This window comes from Rhea pennata, chromosome 5 (genome assembly GCF_028389875.1).
Source record: "Rhea pennata isolate bPtePen1 chromosome 5, bPtePen1.pri, whole genome shotgun sequence".
NCBI classification, from domain to species: domain Eukaryota; kingdom Metazoa; phylum Chordata; class Aves; order Rheiformes; family Rheidae; genus Rhea; species Rhea pennata.
The window spans coordinates 19,694,213-19,712,908 of NC_084667.1; the positions used below are offsets into that span (position 1 = coordinate 19,694,213).

General features: G+C 45.3%; 1 protein-coding gene across 3 annotated transcripts in view; it reads right to left on the minus strand.

Moving 5' to 3' along the window:
- PRDM11 (PR/SET domain 11) overlaps positions 1-17,876 on the minus strand; it is a 48,732-nt gene extending 30,856 nt beyond the window's left edge. For all 3 annotated transcript variants that reach the window (XM_062575867.1, XM_062575866.1, XM_062575868.1), the window contains exon 1: positions 17,824-17,876. The gene's annotated coding sequence lies outside the window, so the exon portion shown is untranslated. The remainder of the gene's footprint in view (positions 1-17,823) is intronic.
- Between the last annotated feature and the right edge of the window lie 820 nt (positions 17,877-18,696).

Sequence of the window (18,696 nt, forward strand, 5' to 3'; positions counted from 1 at the left end):
GAAACCATTTAATGATGTTTACAGATAGCAAGCTCAAAGCCAATAAACCCCCTCCCTCTCGTTTCCCCTGCCCTTGCCACAAGATGCTGCTGAGTAGAAAAAATTGGTATGGCTGGTGATGATAATTCAGAATTAGTTTTGTTAATACTAACATTTTTGGAATGGCCACTAAGCTCCAGAGTATCAGTGGTTGAGACAAACAGTTAAGCAAAGAACCTCTCATCTCTTCATTGCGCTGGTCTTACAATTTCCTTTAAGGCACATAGACTGACTGCTCTCAGGCAGCATAACAGATTGGACGGACTTCCTGGCCTTCGTGGCAGCTCTCCACAAAGTCTTCTTGCACCTCCGTTTTCCCTATCTGCTGACTGACACCATGCTCAGAGACACTGCACACTTGCAGCATCCAGGAGAGGGGCCTCAGCTGATAATCAGACTCCTGTCAGGAAAGCTGGTGTAAGATTCAGTCCCCGTCACCATTTGGCTCTGACATCCTGAAATTCATGTACTTAGGCCACACACTCCTGAAGACAGGAATTTTCTTATTCCAAAACACGTCTGTATGGAACCCAGCACCAAGGAAATCTGGTCGGCATTTGCAGCATGGTTTCAAAAAGCAGGAACGCTGTTCCTAGCTGTTGTAGATTTTCTTTTTGAGCCAGGGATAGATGATAATTTTTTCCACAGCCCAACTTCTCACATGACAATTCGTAGCCTGGAAGAATCTTACCAAATCTGTATCAAGGAAGCACTGGTTAATATTCATACTGTGCTTTGAAAGGGAACCCTCAGTATTAAATACAACTGGGTATGTGCAAATGCTACTCACTTTTAAGCCTTTATAAGATGCCCAAAACAAGATATATTTTATTTCAAAATGACCAGAGCCAGTCAGAAGAAAGAGATGATTTTAAGGGCAAAGGGGGAGCTGATTACTTCAGCAGGCTGCCAGCCCAGGCTGCACCTCTCTGCAGCGACAGGAAAGCTCTCCAGGCCTGTTTGCATGCGTTGGGGTGGTGCTGAAGGCAGGGGCTACCTGCCTTCCCTACAGGAGAAGGAAACATCTTCCCTGAAAAGTCTGCAGTAAAGCAGCTCAGGAAGGAAAAAGCAGCAGCTTGTGGGGGAGGTTTACAAACATAAAGAGTGAGGTGGGTCCTGACACAGCGTTGGTGAACTGTGGAGATCTGGTGCTCGAGCAGGGCATGCTGAAGCTGGCAATGGGGCAGGTTCCACAGTGAACATGGTCAGAAAATGGCATGCTCAGGAAGCTCACGGGACCAGACGTCTACAGCTGAAATGTTCACAACCCCCGTGGCATTTAGTAGGAAGAGATTCAGACGCATGCCTCTGCAAACAGACAATAGCTTTTCCTTTCCCACTCTTCCTTTGCAGAGATTCTTAGATTATGAACCAAAAGAGATCGGTATGACTGTACTGCCTGACCTCCTGCCTAATGCAGCCATAGGACTTCCTTGAGTTAATTCCTGGTTAAGCTATAGCATATCTCTAAGAAGAATTAAAAAAGACACGCAGTGTTGATTTTACAAATGGAGCTCCTCATTTTACTGCATGGCATATTTTCCTATCCTTTATTCTCGTGGTTTTCTCTGAACTCTCTCCAACTTATCAGCAGCATTCTTGAACACCGACAGAAATATTTCTGTGCAGACTGAATCAGTACCTTGTACTGAGATAACACCCTCCCTACTTCTGCTCAGGATTTCCATGTTTGTGTCCAAGTACTGCATTTACTTTCTGGCCATTATTCCAGCTGGGATTTTGTGTTCAGGAAACCACTATGTCCACTCTGAGAGTCCTAGCTCCTGCAATAGCTTCCACATCACCACACACTCCCCTCTGCCAGGCCATCTATTTTCTCTGCTCCTAGTTTCTGATTTTACATTTGAGTCAAAAAAATGTTATTTTCTCATCCAGCATTCATGGGATCACATCTCTATCAGTAACTCATCTCCTTTCACCACTTGACTCTCCTGGACTTTGTGTTGTTCACAAACATCAACAAAATTGACTTTGTGTTTTCTTCCAAGACATTGATATCAAACTTGTTGAATAGCCTCAAGTAAAAAAAAAAAAAAAGAAAAAAGAAAAAAAAATCCAAACTGACACTGCTAAAAATATATTTTATCAACGGTGGTTCCCCTTTCGTTATCACATTGACCCTTTCATTTATTCAGGTTTTCATGTATTCAGCGTACAAAATGTTGAATCATTCTAGCTGCTTGTTCAAATGATCTGTGGCACAAGTTAACCGCATTGCAGACGCGTGACATACTAACACTTTTAGCTTTAACATCCAACTTTAACATCATGTCAGATAAGACCTATTCTTCCAAAAATCTGTACAGATGAGAACCCAATATCAGGCTGCAGGTAACCTAACATCCTACTTTGCACAATTCGGCTTGATATTAGCTTACCTATTAATAATTTTAAATACTAGCACACAACATTTTTTCAGTCTAACTTATTATGAATACAAAAAAAAAAAAAAAAAAAGAAGAACATTAGCACATATTGGTGTTGAGAGGGGTGCTCACCAAGCCCTTTCAAAATTCCTGGATCCAAGTTATTCAGAACAGCAAATTAAAAGATGCACTGCTCAGTAGTTCCCTGACTACTGTTACAACAGAGAGCATTAGAGAGCTGCTGCAGCAGGTAGCACTATCCAGCTTTTCTTCCAGTTAGAGAAAACAAATATTCACCATTTCTCCTTCATCATACTAGATGTTCCAGGCCTCAGTAGATCACTGTGCTTTTAGTATTCCTTTGGCTCCTAATATATTTAAAGTTGCTTTTAAAGTATTTTTTTTTCCTAATTTTCCTGCCCACTAGTTTCTCTTTTTTGCCCTTTCTCCTCTGCCTTTAGTTTTCCACAATTACCAGATTCTGGTTCATATTCACTTTTCACTTCTCTCCACTTCACTTCTTCCCTCCACTTCTTCACAATTTTTAGGAGCAATTTTTAAAATTATCCGTGTTTTTATGCATAAATCCAAAGTTCCTCTGAAGATTTAGGATAGCAGGGAGAAGCAATCTGTAAGCAGAGTAGGCTGCTCTTACTACCTGTTTAAGGGATTCCAGAAAGTCTGCCTCCAATGGGCATGTACGTATGGCTATAAAGACGTTCTGCCCTCTTCTGATGTTGTGTGTACCTGACCTAGTGCAAAAAATCTAGTCACACATATGGAAAGATGACACCTAGGACAGAGGGATGCTGTGAAGATCCAGCTGCTGGCTGGACACAACAGCAAGTTCTTTGGACCACAAAGGCAGCAGCGGTGTGAGGCACAACATCCCTTGGCAGATCTAGGCACCGATGCTACTGCTGCAAATCAATACCCCCCTCCGGCTCATAGTCAGTGCCACATAATCTCTCTCTGTTTCATTACAAAATAGGTAGGAACCCATCATATTTCTGCACAATACACCTTAAGGTCTCCAACGGTTTTACCAGCTTGCTCACAATGAAGGAAATAAAAACACAAGAATATCTGAGCTGTTAATCTCAAGCATACATAAAACGTTCACATGGGGTTAAACATGAACGAACCTGTGAATTCCTGTCCTCAAGTATGCCCCCTTCATCACTGCCACTCTTGTAGTTATTAGTTAACAGTCACAGACTCTTATCTGTGCGGATCAGCCTCCAAAACAGAGCTTTAATTTTACATATTACTGGCACATTTCCCAGATTTGGACATTCTTGCATGTGAAACAGTCATGTAGGAATCCATCCTCTTCTCAGCACACAGCTCTTTCACTTAGTTTTCACTGCTGGCCTTTCAGAGGTCATCACCTCTTCTTTTAAGAAAGATCTTGGACAATGTATCACATTTTAGTTTTAAAGTGCTGGCCACGGTTAAAGATGGGCTTTTAATTTGTATGCTTCAGTTGCATACTATTACCAGAAATAGTAATCCAGAACATTCAGCCACTGACAAGCTGAGAAAGTGAAATAAAGCACAGTATTGAGCCTCTGAGCTTCCCCCATACTGCTACGAAAGACCCAGGGTAACTTTTCCCTGAAATAAATTCATTTACCAAGATCCTCAGCTATGCCAAGCATTTCAAGTCACTTCATGAAGTACCTCTTCAGGCTATATAACTCACAGTCGCAGTGCGTGCAAACATCAAGAGATCCCACCAAGTCAGAGTTAGAATCAATCCGTTCAGAGGATGACCACTGTTCATAGACAGCGACTAACTCTCGGCGAAGCTGTCCTCTACCCGGTGATACAGCAGAGCAGCATCCTGACAGGGTGGGAAGGCTGATGGGAGGGTAAAATCTAATGAACTGTCTTCTAGCTTGATGCACAGCTAGCCAGCAAGCTCAGGGGTCCTGCCTGACAGCTACACAGTACGACTGATCATAACTGGTTCAGCTGGAGAGAAGAGCTGGCACGATCACAGATGGGAAATTAATCAGCAAAAATTACAAGGCATGAGTGATGTCGGACTTGAGCAGCATAGATTATAATTAGGACTTATTTTAATCACTGCCTATTAGACCTGCACAGATAATAAGCTATACATTCACAAAAAGAGAAGTATGAATCAATCTCCTTGACTTTTAAACTCACAAAATACTGAAGAAAATCAGGACTACAAAAGATACCTGGAAACACCACCAGTTCTGCTGCAGCTTTCTGAAGCTTTGGGAACAAACCTCAAAACCAGGGGACAAAACTATTTTACAGCAGGGAAGGTTGAAGGTTCTGAGCAGACTTCTTCAAGATCAGTGACTTAGGTGACAAACAGCATTCAGGTGCCATGACACCAAATTTCTGATGTCACCCCACTGCAAATGGACTAAGGAAGGGGAAATTCCAGTCTGCCAACCTGGAACTCCTCTTATTATTTCAGAGAGATGCAAGTCTCATTCTCACTGTCACTTTTACTTTGTTAGCAAAACATGTCATTAAAATCTTCCATGTTCTGCTCCAGGACAGATGCACTTTAGAGGAGGAAAAAGGAAGAGAACCTCTGAAACTTAATTAATCTTAAATGTGTCTTAATGAATGCTTGCTTCTAGTCAAGGTGGAGAATGCTGCTGACTTTACAAGATTTGATACAGGATCATGTAGCATGGTCAATTCACAGCATTTGCTCTTTGTTGATCCAAGAATCGGAAGCAACTGTTATGGATCAACACAAGCCTCTGCAAAGAGTTTGCTATTCGGTGTAACTTCTCTGTGATAAGTGTTGAGTAAAGACCTACCTATAGATACACAGGGATGCTGCCAAAGGAAAGCTCTTGTGGAGCCTAAGCCTCTAAAAAAGTCCTATACACAGCAGGGCAAAGGCAGATACTGTGCACAAAGAACTTCCAAGTGATTTGAGTTTTTAAAATATGTTAGAAATAAATTCCCTTAAATTGGAAGCTTCTCATTTTTTGATATATTAAGGCTTCTGCATTGATCTCATAGATTCACAGTTTAAGGGCAAGAGGGAGAATTAGGTCAACCTGACTGATCCCCTGTAAATCACGTGCCCTTACCTTTTACCTATAAGCAGGACCAGATCTCCGTCTGAGGCGAGCAAGGCAAGAGAAGCCAACATCAGTTGTTTATTTCAATTCTTAACCACCATCACTGCCAAGCTGCATTTGAATCTGTCTAGTTTTTGACCCCAGGCAGCCGTTCATTTAAAGGGTCCTGTAACCTCAAAGAGAAGAGCTGAAATAGCTGGCATGTCAGGGTGCTGCTTTGGAAAAATGTAAAGAATTGCTTCCAAAGTAACAAATCTCACCATCTTTGGTCAAACTGAGAGCGGCACTTCTTTCCCTTTGGCTTCCTCAGTGTAAATATATACCTACAAGTATAAAGGTAAAACAAGCAGACAAGACGACCCAGTATTAACACCAGATGCCATTCCACCAGTATTTTTCTCCCAAAGAACAGAATAAGAGTACAGTCAAGGGAGAGATGTTAGCCTTGTTCCTTAAGGAACTACTGGAAGGTCTTTGGATGACAATAGCAATAAGAGCTGAATAAAAGCACATCCAGAGCAAGAGCCCCAATTATGTTCCCATACAGTATCTTCTCAACTTTCCAGCAACTTTTACGGTTCTTCTGTTTAACTTTTCCAATTTTTTAACAATATTTTAAGATGCTACAGAAAGCTACACTGATGCAAGACTGGCATCAAAGTACTATAAGGGCTACTGACATAAAACTACCTCCTTACCCCTGCTCACTACCTCCCTCTTTGTAGTTCCAAAATCACAGTAGCTTTTTTAGCGACAACATCATACAGAAAGCTCCCTTAAAAGTGGCTGCCTATTCTGACCCCGAAATTCTTACAAGATACTGTTTCTCAGGGTACGGCCTCTCCTTTTGCAGTGTGTGAGCAGGCCACTCCTTTCCAAGTTTATAACTCTCCACTTCTCCATATTAAAAATTATTTCACTTCAATGGTCCATTTACCAAACAACCTGGATTACTCTGTGTAGCCATCCTGTTCATATCAATAGCTACAATTCACCACACTTGTTCCCTATACACATTTCCTGAGTGGTCCGTCGTATTTTCTTCAGCATCACTGAGTAAACGTCAAACAGAATCTGCATCTCTCTCCCCCTCATTTGAAGAAAAGCATCATCAAGCCCATTTCTTTGCAAACAGTCTCCACATATCCTGTTGCAGAAACTCTTCGGTAACAATCAAGTTCTAGCTTAAAATAGTTGAATTATTTGCTCCCTTCATGTAAGGCGACAATGCCAGAGCCTTGATCTTTGGATGGTTAGAAAAACGTTTTCTATGTTCATCTTAAAGTTAATCCACAAACAGTTGTTTTATTTTTGTGCTAATATTGTCCTTTACCTTAGAGTATCCTTTTTCCTCCTTCCCGCTTATACTGCCGCTTCAATTTATTTATTTGATGATGATTCTCTATCACTCACTACTTTCAGTTCATAATCTACTTGCATTTTACTGATATTTTTTGACATTAGTTATTAGTTGGCTTCTCATGCACTAACTTAACTGCCACTTACAATATCCAAGTATATTATATTGGCACAGCTTTCTTTAAATCAACTGTAAGCTTCTCATAGAGCAAAATCGGACCTATTTGAGAAGTACCAGACACTTTCTGTAACATCATGTTTCAAAAATTAATTTTGTATTTTGTATTTACCCAGGTCTTGTGTCATGTGATCCAACCTATCATTTCCTGGGCCATTCACACACCCTTTTACAGAATTGTCCCAACATAATCACTCTTCCAGTCATCTGGATTTTCTGTGATACAAAAAGACATTAAAAATTTAAATCAGCAAGCTTGTGATCTCCTCTCATCAAACTACTGTTTCCTTTGTTTTGAAGGAACATGCTTTCTCCTAAGCCCAGCTGCCAGCAAAACTTTGCATACCCAAAGTATCTATGCTATGCTATGCTATTCCAACAGACCTCTTTATCCATAAGCATCAAGTTCTGAATGATCAACTTATCTTCTCCTTATTGCTGACCCAGATGGCAGCCTTACTGACAATCACACATACACAACTACACAAAGGGAAGTTATGCTTGGGTCATCAAAAGGCAACTTTTGATTGTGCAGATGCTTTTATAGAAAATGGAGAAGATGTGAAGTTACTGCTCAAACAGCCTTCTATTCTCATCCATGGAAAGATAAAAAGATTGGAGCCAGGATGCGCTTGGTACACATGCTGCCAGCTAAAACACTGCATCTCTCTTGCTCTTATGTTGCGTTGGGAGAGGGGGAAGATATCAGAATGCTTTTAATGTTTTATAAGGCATGTGCCAGAAATTGAAGAAGCTCCACCAGGTTTTGCCAGCCTCGCTGCAGAGCTGGGACCCTGCCACATTGTACTCATCACACTAACCAGAAGCATCCAATGGCTGCTCTGCTCCTCAGGGTGAACATCTCCAGGTTGCTTCAAACTCAAGCCCATGCAGATCCTGAGGATTCCTGCACTTGTGCAAGCTGGCCAATCTAAAAATTTCCGTGGTAAGTGACACCAGTGATTCATGTATTTTAAAACCTACTAAGGTAAAAAGGGAAAGGAAAGGGAAGAGAAGGCGTAGGGGTGGGCAGGAAGCAAACCTCAGACACAGCGTTCTAAATAGCAAATGTGGCTATTCTGGCTAGTAAACTTCCACTTTAATTTCTAACCCACAGAGATGGGAAATGATTCATGAAAAATCAACAGGATAAAATTAGCTGGAAGGCAGAGAGATAATTCATGCAACCCAACCGTCATGGGTTGAAGTACCAGCACTACCAGTGCTGCCTGGCATTTCAGCCTCCGGTGCCCTTCAGTGAATGGCATCCAGCCAGTGATCAGCCTCACATATATTTCCTTAGTGTCTAAATTAGCCCCTCTGGAGAGCATATCCATCTTATAACAAGGCAGCCTTTCACTCAACACTTTTCTAAACGTTCCAGACATTTTTTTAAATGCTACCTGCAATATTGTCTTCTTTTCCTTCCCAGGGTGAATGCTTAGTGGTGTTGGAAGGTATGGACTGATAGGATGGACAGACTCAAACACACACACATCTGTAAAGTATGGCCAAACTACATGCAAAATTCATGTAGTTTGAAAGTTAATTGCAATTTGCCAGAGCATCCTTATCTTTTCCATATCAGGGCCTGCATAAAGCTGAAAACACACTCAACAACGATCTGCTGTACTCCTTGCTATATGAGCACTGATCTGCTCTTCTACACACTGGCGATTTTTATAAAACTACTCTTAAATTGTGTTACTTAAAAAGAACTAAGCACAAACCACAAAATCCAATTCCATCCTTGATACAACCACACGAGACCAAGTTTCTTTAGCAGATGGTATTATTTACCAATCACAGCCTTAAGCTGTTTATTGTAAAGGCAGGTGAGAATCGAACCTCCAAGAGACCTCTTGACTTCCAGTAGGCATTTTGTTATTGAGCAATGTCATTTCTCATCACCCAAATAAAGATCTTCGGGAAGCAATCCTCAAACTGTAAAGCCTTTACAGCAGAGAACATCAATACTTCAAAGCAGAAAGTCTCAGCTACGAGAAGAACCCCATTTAATGTACAAACATAACATCAATATAAAATCTCTGCTTTGGTTCTATTTGCCCAATTGGTGCCTTCTAGTTTCTGCAGAAGGATGTTACATTACAGCTCCTCTACATTTAATATAGTGGCCTCTCTACTTGGGCTGTAGGACACAGTAATCAGCTCTCCTCCTGCCCCCACCTCCTCCAAGCAAAAATGGAAATAATATTTGAGGGAAAACAAGATGGTAGGGGTAAATCAGAGTTTCAGAAACACATGAAAACATAACAAACTAACTCAACCTTTTAAAAGCGTTAAAGAACACACCAGCCAGAACAAGAATAAATCAACTGTTCTACAAACTGCAGAGGAAGCAAAAGCAAGAGCCATATTTACTTCTTCTCATTTGTACCCTTTTGCAGGCCATTAGGGAGATAAGATCTCACAGTACAACAGACATTATTCAGGGCTGGTAAATCTGTCTGCAGGTTAGAGGCTCAGATTACACAGCTTGGATGAATACTGGTGGAGCATGGGTCACTCCGACCCCCTTTTCCTTGGTGTAGGCAGCAGTCCAGATACTCCCAGTGTCAGATCTGCCAAGAAATCAGATATCCATGTGCTGAATTCACCACCACCACCATTTGATCTGCACATTCCCTTCCATACAGAGAGAGGCATGTTTGGACCCTGTATATCTTAATGCAGCTAACTGTAGAAAAATTTCCATCAGGGTCCAGCCACATCTAGTCTGTTCCTTCAACCCTTGGTCTTTAAGTATGTCGTATACATAAAGGTATTGGGTTGCACAGAAATACCTAATCCTTTACACTGTGGACATTTTTGAAATGCTCACTAGCACAAATATGGAATGACTCCAAGAATTCATTTCCATCCAAAAAAAAAAAAAAAAAAAAGGAAGAAGAAAAGAAAGAAAGGAACACGTCACAGTGTCTTCACGCATGCAAACTACAGAGAGGCTACAAAAATTCACCAACTACCCCAAAGGAACTTAGAGATAAAGTTTCAAACGCCTGACTATGGAACAAGACCTAGTAAAAATAAACCCAAACCACTAGTTAAGTCCATCAGACCTAAGTAGGATATGTTAGCCTCTGATTTAGTTGGTGCTAGCTCTCAACACCTCTAGGAGACACAGTAAGTAGATCCACCTTTGTGGAGGTACTGTGTTTGCAATACCAATGCAGTGTTCACTAGTGAGATTCTGCACTGCGATTCAGGTACTGCTGCACCTGCCAAGCAGGCTTTCACTACATGACTTTGAAGACAACTTACATACATGCTGAGCATTTCAACACACATGGGGTGAGGCCCTGGAGCAGTAAAAAATTGGGACTTGGAAAATTAATCACAAATTTTGTTCTAGTCTCGGGACGACTAGCCAAGTTCAAAATGCATACCTACAAACATTTATATATGCTTATACACACACACACACTTGTATTGATATTCTGGCTCCCCAGACAGTTCAAACATCACTTAATTTATTCACCTGTTCTTCACGTTTGGAAAATTTTCTTTGCAATCATAAAGGGAATAGACATTCAGTAATTAAAAAGCTTCCATCCTTCAAAAGCTGACTGACCTCATCTGAGCTCAAAAAAAAAAAAAAAAAAAAAAAAAATCTGCATGCCTAGGCAAGTACACATGACAACTCTAGAGCATACTTTACTGTTCACAGAAGTATGTTCTCAACATGTGTCACCAGTACTGATTTTTCCTGCAGTCTGTTTCCAATTGTTCTCATTAATTTCCTCGGAAGAGATGAAAAGATTGGACTCTGCAAACTGCTGCATATTTAACATCTGCATTAGCCTTTCCAAGCAAAATGTATCCTATTAAAGAAGGTAGCAGAACACAGGAAGTACTCCAGAAGCTTTGGGAAAGGGGGAAAAAAAAAGATGTACATAGATACCATCAAGTCAAGGCTTATTCAAGTGAAAGGTGTAAAGAGGAACATGCTAACAGTAAAAAGATAATCCCAGCCAAATGTAATGACTTCTTTCAAGGATGATGCTGTGTCTGCCTCATCTGCTCAGCTATTTGTGCCTACAGCTTTAGCACTGTATTTAACTCTACTCAGTATATTATGATACAGTCTAAATGGTACATTTTCAAAATAAAGCTTCATTGTATCGAAAAGGAATGTACTGGACAATATTTCAAGTAGATTATCAGCCTGAAAACACCTGATGTCCCTGACCAATACCAGCTCCAATTACTGGCCTTCAACCTGCTACACTTCGAAACTATATTCACTGGGAACCAGTAAAAGCTGCACGTCTGCAATACTTTGACCCACCTTCAGAAGTGTGGACCTAACATTCCCAAACATGTATTTATGACCTGGCTCAGGGATCTGGAAAGGAGTGAACATGGATAGGCTCCCTGCCTGCATGGCAGCACTAAATACAGATACTCCTCTGACCCTCAGTAGGAGTTAATTAAAGTAATTCCAGAGCCACCATATAAGATAATCCTCTACACCGCCTCCCGTGCGCTTTCACCACTGTATACTCATACATCATCCCCAAAACCCACATTCAAGCTTTTACTGGCAACACAAAGCCCCTAAATACCAGCAACACAGCTTGCGAAGCTGCTCAAAGCGCCTGTCCGGCGTGCACATGCAGAACCACAGACACTCGGCCTCGCCGCTGACACTCATTTCCGAACCACGGTCCCTCCGCCTCTGCCAGCCGTGGGCTCCCTTTCCGCAGTGCTACAGCCACACCGTGCCCGAGCCCGGCACCCGCAGGGCCAGGACACAGGCCCTCTCCTGTAGGGCCCCAACAAGGTGAAGGAAGCAACCTATCTGCAGCACATCTGTTTGGTACCTAAAGAGGGTGAAAGCAGAGGAGACAAGGCATCTGCGGTAGACGCATGTAATTTTGGAAATCCTCCCTCCCCGTTAGGCTGAGGGTCTCAGTCCAAGGCATCTAGGTCTTTTATAAGACTTTTAAAGGGAAGACATTCATTCTTCATGCTAACATTGCACCAGCTTAAATTTATTTACCAGTATGTTCTTATTAAGCACACAAATGCCTAAAACATATTTGCCAGGGACACTGCAGAAACAGAAATTATAAATAAGTGTTATGTGGGACATGCTGTTGTTTGTCTACTTACAGAAAATACAGATTTGCTGAGAAAAAAAAATCAAATGAAGTTAAACTATCCCATCTAAACACACAAAGCATAAGGAAGAGATAAGAAAGGGGGCAAACTAATCCATTTGCTACGAGCGTGTCCAAATTAGACGAGTTCACGTAAGATACCCTTCTGGTGGGCCCCTTACTGATGGCTGTTTGTGACCTAAGGATTGCACTCAAATGGTGTTCTGCAGTATGCATTACCGATCTCCCTCTGGAGGCTGCCAGTTTCTGCAGATTTCAGCTTCAAACTTAAATTATATGTATAATGCTTTTACCTTCTGACTGCAGAGAAACTGTTGCAAGTATGAAATGCTGGACTGCTGCCTTCCCATGTTGTGCACAGAGGAGGCCTTTGAACAACAGCTCTCAGGGATGTGAACTATCTCATTCATACAAATGAAGCATTGACCAGGAAGCATAATGGCAAAGGTTTAAGCATCAATATTTTGAACTGCTTTACTGTCTCAGCAGAAACATGTAGGCTCTTACAATTATGTGCAGAGTTTGGGATGGAGGGAGGAAAAATGCCAGAGTTAGCACCGCCTTCACTGACTCTGGTTGAAGTCAGAAGCTTATACAGTAATGCAGTGACTAGACCTCTACAAATCACACGGTTTCAGATGGTAAGTCAAAATTTACACTGGTCCCCCTGCATCACTGCCTTTTTGTTCCTGGTCCTTTTATCTTCCCAATCTTTTTTATTATCAATGTAGTGCCTACATGCAGTGTAGTTGTGTGTTATCATGCAACAGGTACTTTAAAGAAAAACTTCTGTAACATGGAATGGTTCTGTTCCTCTCCTCCCCCAGTTGCTCCATCTACCTTGCTGTTCCCACCGGCAAACGAAGACAAAGAACTGTCTTGTTTTCCCCAGCTCTCTTCCTGGCCTTTCTCCCTTTCTGAAGCACTTTCCTCTCACTCTCTTTCTGAAGATGACATCCAGGATGATGCAAATCTGTTTCTCATGTTGTCCTCTCCGTTTTTAATTCAGGCAGTGTGTTCTGCTACTAGAATCCATCTTCATGGTCAACTAGTAGAGGATTCATGAAAAGCACTATTTCACTATTGCCCTACAGGCTTTATTTTTTCCCCACTTAAAAAAACCCTTCAGTAGCAGAAAAGAAGTCACAGGAAGAATGGAAGTCAAAGCTAATGAAACGAAAGTCTTCTTCATGCTATTACTGCAGAGAAGATCAGTGCAAAAGGAGACACCAAAACTGCAGCTGCACAACAGTTTTTGGTCCAAGAAACTTCATTCTGAATGACAATGCTTCAGGCAGAAAACGTGGTACAAAAGTGCATGTGATGAAAGGTGTCACAGACTAACATGATGGCAGAGAAGCAAGTGCAGGAAAGCTAGTGTCCCAAACCAAGGCGGCCAGGGCACTCTGAGATTAAGCAGATCAGGATTTTATTCCTAGCTCTTGCTCACACCCTCTTAGACAATTGCTCAGTCTTTTCATTCTTCTGTTTTCCCTCTCATCAGACTGGAAACACTGACATGCACACTACCTCTTTCTAGGAGGCTGTAAAACATAGTGATGACACCAGGATAGTAAATATCCAGCCTTCAGCATTCAGGTGATTTGTCCAGTGATAGCGCTGAACATGCTGACTCTCTTTCACAGATATATCTGTGCCTTAAGCTCTTCTCCCTGGAGTTGGAAGAACCTGTGATCAGATGTGAACTGTGATAAGAGAACTTAACACTGTGATACGAAAATACATCAAGTCTATCTCAAAGAGTATCATAAAGAATCCAACTAACTACTGATTTCCTCAGATGCCAGAAAGCTACAATCCAATCTCAGGAATAACAGCATTTTTTTTTGCTTGCTTTGGCTTTCTTAGGAAAATCAGTTGTTCATAGGGCTTGGATACACATTCTCAATGTTAAGAGAATGGGCATCATAACTTCCTCTCCGTGCTCAAGCCACTGGGAACAAGAGTCATTACATCTTGCAGCTACCTGGCCCTTGTATTGTACCTTCAGATCAAGTTTAGCAGCTTTTTTTTTTTTTTTTTTTACCCCCATTCTGGAGGTTCCTCAGTTTAATCTGCAGTATGTCAACTGAAAGAAAATGACTTTGTCTTTGGGAAAGTATTTAGCTTCTCCATGAAAATCTTCGCACACATGCCAATAATATCAGATCAGCAACAAGTTTTAAATGTGCTATTCCAAGATATCACAATAATAGGCATTTTGTGATGGTCAGGGCAGTATTTTCAAAGCTCTGGAAACAGTTAGTAGCATTTATAGCCAAACCAGCAAGAGAGAGGCCCTGCTATCTAGCAATGTTAAGAACAGAGAAATACATAAAAGCACTGGCTTCTCTTGCATAAATGGAAGGGGAAAAAAACTTCAAAAACCACAATTTTACTGGTGAATTAATCACCATGACACAGAAATTACAAAAGAAAAAAAAATCAAAAAGATACAGCGCTTAAGATACTTTCTATATAGGGCAGAGACCTCTCTTGTCAAAGTATGTTGGTTTTCTCCTCAATATAGATACTTTATGCTGACTTCTGCCTCAGGGCATCAACTTACAGCAATGCTTGCAGCCCTTGATCCCAAAGCCAGCCTGTCACACCAGGGGAAAGCTCCTGCTTCAGCCCCTCTTTCAGTGCTTACAGGGCCACATTCGGCTCCCCTCAACTAATCATTTTGAGCAGCTTCATTGCTTTCTTGCAGGCAATACAGACAAACAGCCACTCTTCCCGATAAGACTAACCTTAGTACATTAACTAGTAAATATAAAAGAAATGACTTGTCTGAAATCAACTTATTTTTAAAAACAGATATGATCCTTACAATAATCCTTCCCCTTAAATCGTCAATAAAAACAAGTGATCGCTGTCAGCAACTAGTAAAGCTCACAATGAGAAAGAGTACCCTACAAAATAGCCCCAAAAGCACTGTGCTTCACGCATGCTCGACAAAGATACTAGAAGAGCAATAGGCCAGCTATCCCACGCTCAGCAAGCCCTATCCCAAAACCAGTACATAGCTGAGAGCCACAAGTCCTCCCTCAAACCTTATGACAGCCAGAAGGTGCAGCAGCTTCCGAAACGATTCACAGATAGGGGAAACGCTGGCTTTTCTTGGCCTTGCTGCTCTAAGGCACTGGTGCTGTGGGACTGCACAATTCAGCATCTAGCCAAGACATGGGACAATCTTCAGCATCTTCTGTCACTACCTCAAATCCTCCCTGAGGAGCAATTCCAGATAACCAGTGTTTGCTTGGCAACACAACTCTTCTGCTGGTCACATGCATAGCCCCGACACAGAAGCCAAACTTGAACTCTGCTGACTGAATATGACCCAAGAGCCCTAGCTTCTTCAGCCCTGCGCTAAACGTCAGGCCAGGAGTAAGGGGCATCTTTGGTGGAAGCATCCCTTCTAAGAAGCAAATATGTATCATACAAATATTTCTGTTTCCAATTACAATCTGCACTTGAAAGCAAAAATGTGCTATGTAGATCAGGGATGCATTTCTATTGTGAGGTTTATACACAATGTATTAGAAAGTTTAAAGAGTCATTTCCTTTTCCACTTTCATTGCTTATAATGTTTATCACTGCACAAACGGAAATTTAGGGCATGCCCAGCCCAAGCAGCAACCTCATGTTCCGCTAGTCAAAACTAAACAGCAGGACCAGATTCATGGGACTGCTAGAAATTTGGACCTGGGACTCCTTTACTATTTAGTAAACAGCACATAGAATAAAACACAATGCACACCTGCAGCGCTAAAGAATAATTCTTTGTTATGATCAAGTTGGTATTTTTTAATGTCTCTCCAGTTTATGGGAGACACTAATTACAGGAAAAAGGGGAAGCAACATTGAGCCAACAAACAGTTTTGCCCATAGGCAGGTTTAAAGCTTTCTGAACTCAGCGAGCCAAGGATCTACAGTAGGACAGCTGTAGTTGGAATATTCCAAGAGGCAAAGGAATTGGTTTTCTCACAATTCGAAAAATCATGCTCTCCTGCAGTGTTTGCAAAGAAAGTCAGGCAGATTTAATAACTAAAAATAGAGGGAACAATACCAAAAATACACACTCAGCTCAGACCAGGTGAAGTTTTTCACATGAGTAAATAAACTATTTCAGCTAAGCGATGCAGTAACAACTTTTCCATTTCACCGTGCAAAGGAACCAGGGAAGAGAGAAAAGAGAGCTTCCAGTATTAACTTTAAACCCGGTCAAGACGAGCTGTACTAACATTAGTGCTGGACAAGCGAATAGGCAGCGAGCAGCTCTCACTCCGCTCTGCGAGGGAAGTGCAGACCTCCCTCCTTTTATGTAACAGGATCCCTAGAGAGCCCGAGTTTCACTTCCTCCCAAGGAAATTTACTCAGGGTAGACGTCGCTCTGAGCAAACCTAGATTTAGCGTACACCTCAGAGAGGAATGGACTGCTTGGTAACGTCTTCGACGCAGCGCGCACGCCCCTATTAAGATGAACACACACGACACCGTTGTATCAAAGCTACGTTGTTGTCCCCTCTCGCACGCACCCACTTAAAAATAAGGTCTGGAAATTACCCTAAACTTCCCAGATATGACTTTGTTCCACTCTTCTTTTCCCTGCACTGAGTACTGAGTCAACAAACCCGAGGCACGAAGAAGTTATTTCAGCTCATCGTCATTGTTTAAATTACCCTATAGATTCCCCGGGAGCAAAGCCTCAAAGACTGTCTCCAGCAAGCGGAGAGCCTACGCTGAACCCTGGCGCTGATTTTCCGCGGAGCCTTGGGCAGGCTGCTTTTCCTCTGAACCTGCCTGAACCCTCTCCCAAGGGACGAAATAGATGTTTAATTTGCAAAGTGCTTTGAAGACTTGATTACTTCCACGAGCAGGCTGCAGCGACCGCAGCAAGAGGTGCGGCGCAACCGCACCGCCAGCCCTCGCCGAATGGTTCCCTCGGGACGGACCGGCACCGCCAGGGCCGGCTCGAGCCGTCTCCGGGCTTCACCTTGCCGCTCTCTACCGCTCCGTGAGCCAGGCGCCGGGCGGCCGCCCACGGCCGCGCCCGCCGGCACGGCTCGCGAGGCGCCCCCGCCCCGCCGCGCGCACGCAGCCGCTGCAGGGCTCGCGGCCCGCGCACGGCCGCCCCGCAGCGCGGCCCGCAGCGCGGCGCGGCGCCGCGGCGGCCCCGGCCCCGGCCCCGGCCCCGGCCCCGGGCGCCGCCCCCACCCCCGCGGCCGCCCCGCCCCCCGCGTTCCAATGTGGCGCGCGGGCCGCCCGCCGCCGCCGCCGATTGGCCCGCGGCCGCGTCACTCACGGGCGCGCGCTCGCGGCTGCGGGAGGAAGGGCGGGCGGAGCGGCCGCCGCGGCGCGGGCGCGGCGGGGAGCGGAGGGGGCCGAGCCCGAGCCCGCCGCGGCCGCCCGCGGCCCGCGCCGGGGGGGGGGGGGGGGGGACGCGCCTACCTGCCCGCCGGGTCGCCGCCCGCACCCCCCGCCCGGCGCCGCCCCCGCTGCGCCGCGGGGCTGGCGCGGCCCCGCCGCCCCCGCGCCGCCCCCCCGCGCCGCCGCCCCGCGCCGCTCCCCTCCCCCGCGCTCCGCAGCCATTTTCGTGGCCACCTTGGCTACCGAAGGGGCTGACTCACCTCGGCGCTGCGGGCGCGGGGGGCCCGCCTCGGCGTCGGGGGGCCGGCTCCGCCCGGGGGGCCGCGGCTGGCTGCGCCCTGCCTCCCGGCCGGCCCGGCCGGCCCGGCTCGCTAGTCCCAGGCGAGGACAGGTCCCGGGGCCGGGCCGGGCTCGGCGCAGGCGGCGGCGGCTCCCTCCCTCCCGGCCGTGACCACCATCTTATTAGCACAGGAAATGACATGGAGAACGGAAGAGAGGGGCGTTCGGGGGCCGAGCCCGGGGACCCCCCGAACCGGCGGAGGGAGGCGCCGCCGGCGCGGCGCGGCGCGGCGCGGCCCGGCCCGGGGCGCCAGGGCTCTCCCCGCGCCGCCGCGCTCCCGCCTTCCCTACAGATATCCGCCCCGTCCCTGGCTCCGGCGCGAAAAGCGACGGGGGTGGGGGGGGAGGAAAAAACCTGCAGAAATCCAAAAAAAAAAAAAAAGAAGAAGAAACCAGCAACCGAGCCCGAGCCGCCCTCGATGCGGCTCCCGCCTCCTGCTCCACTAGCTCTGCGCGGCCCCCGCGGCCGGCGGCGCTGCCCGAGGCAGGGGCGCGGGGGGCGACCGGCCGCGGGGCGGCTCGGCCGAGCGGCGGCGGCCGCGGGGCTGCGGCGGGGGGCTGCGAGGGGGCTGCGCCGCCGCCGCCGCCGGGACGAAGCGCCTCGAGGCGGCGGGGCGAGCGGCGGGAGGCCGCGGCCGAGCCGCAGCCGCGGCGCCGCACCCGCCCGCCGCCGCCGGTGCGAAGGGCGCGGTGGGCGGTCGGCGCGGGGCCCCGCTCCCAGCTCTGCCGCCTTCCCCCTTACACCCTCCGCCCCAAAAAGTCACAAAAAGCCCAGGGGCAAACCCAGCCGGCGG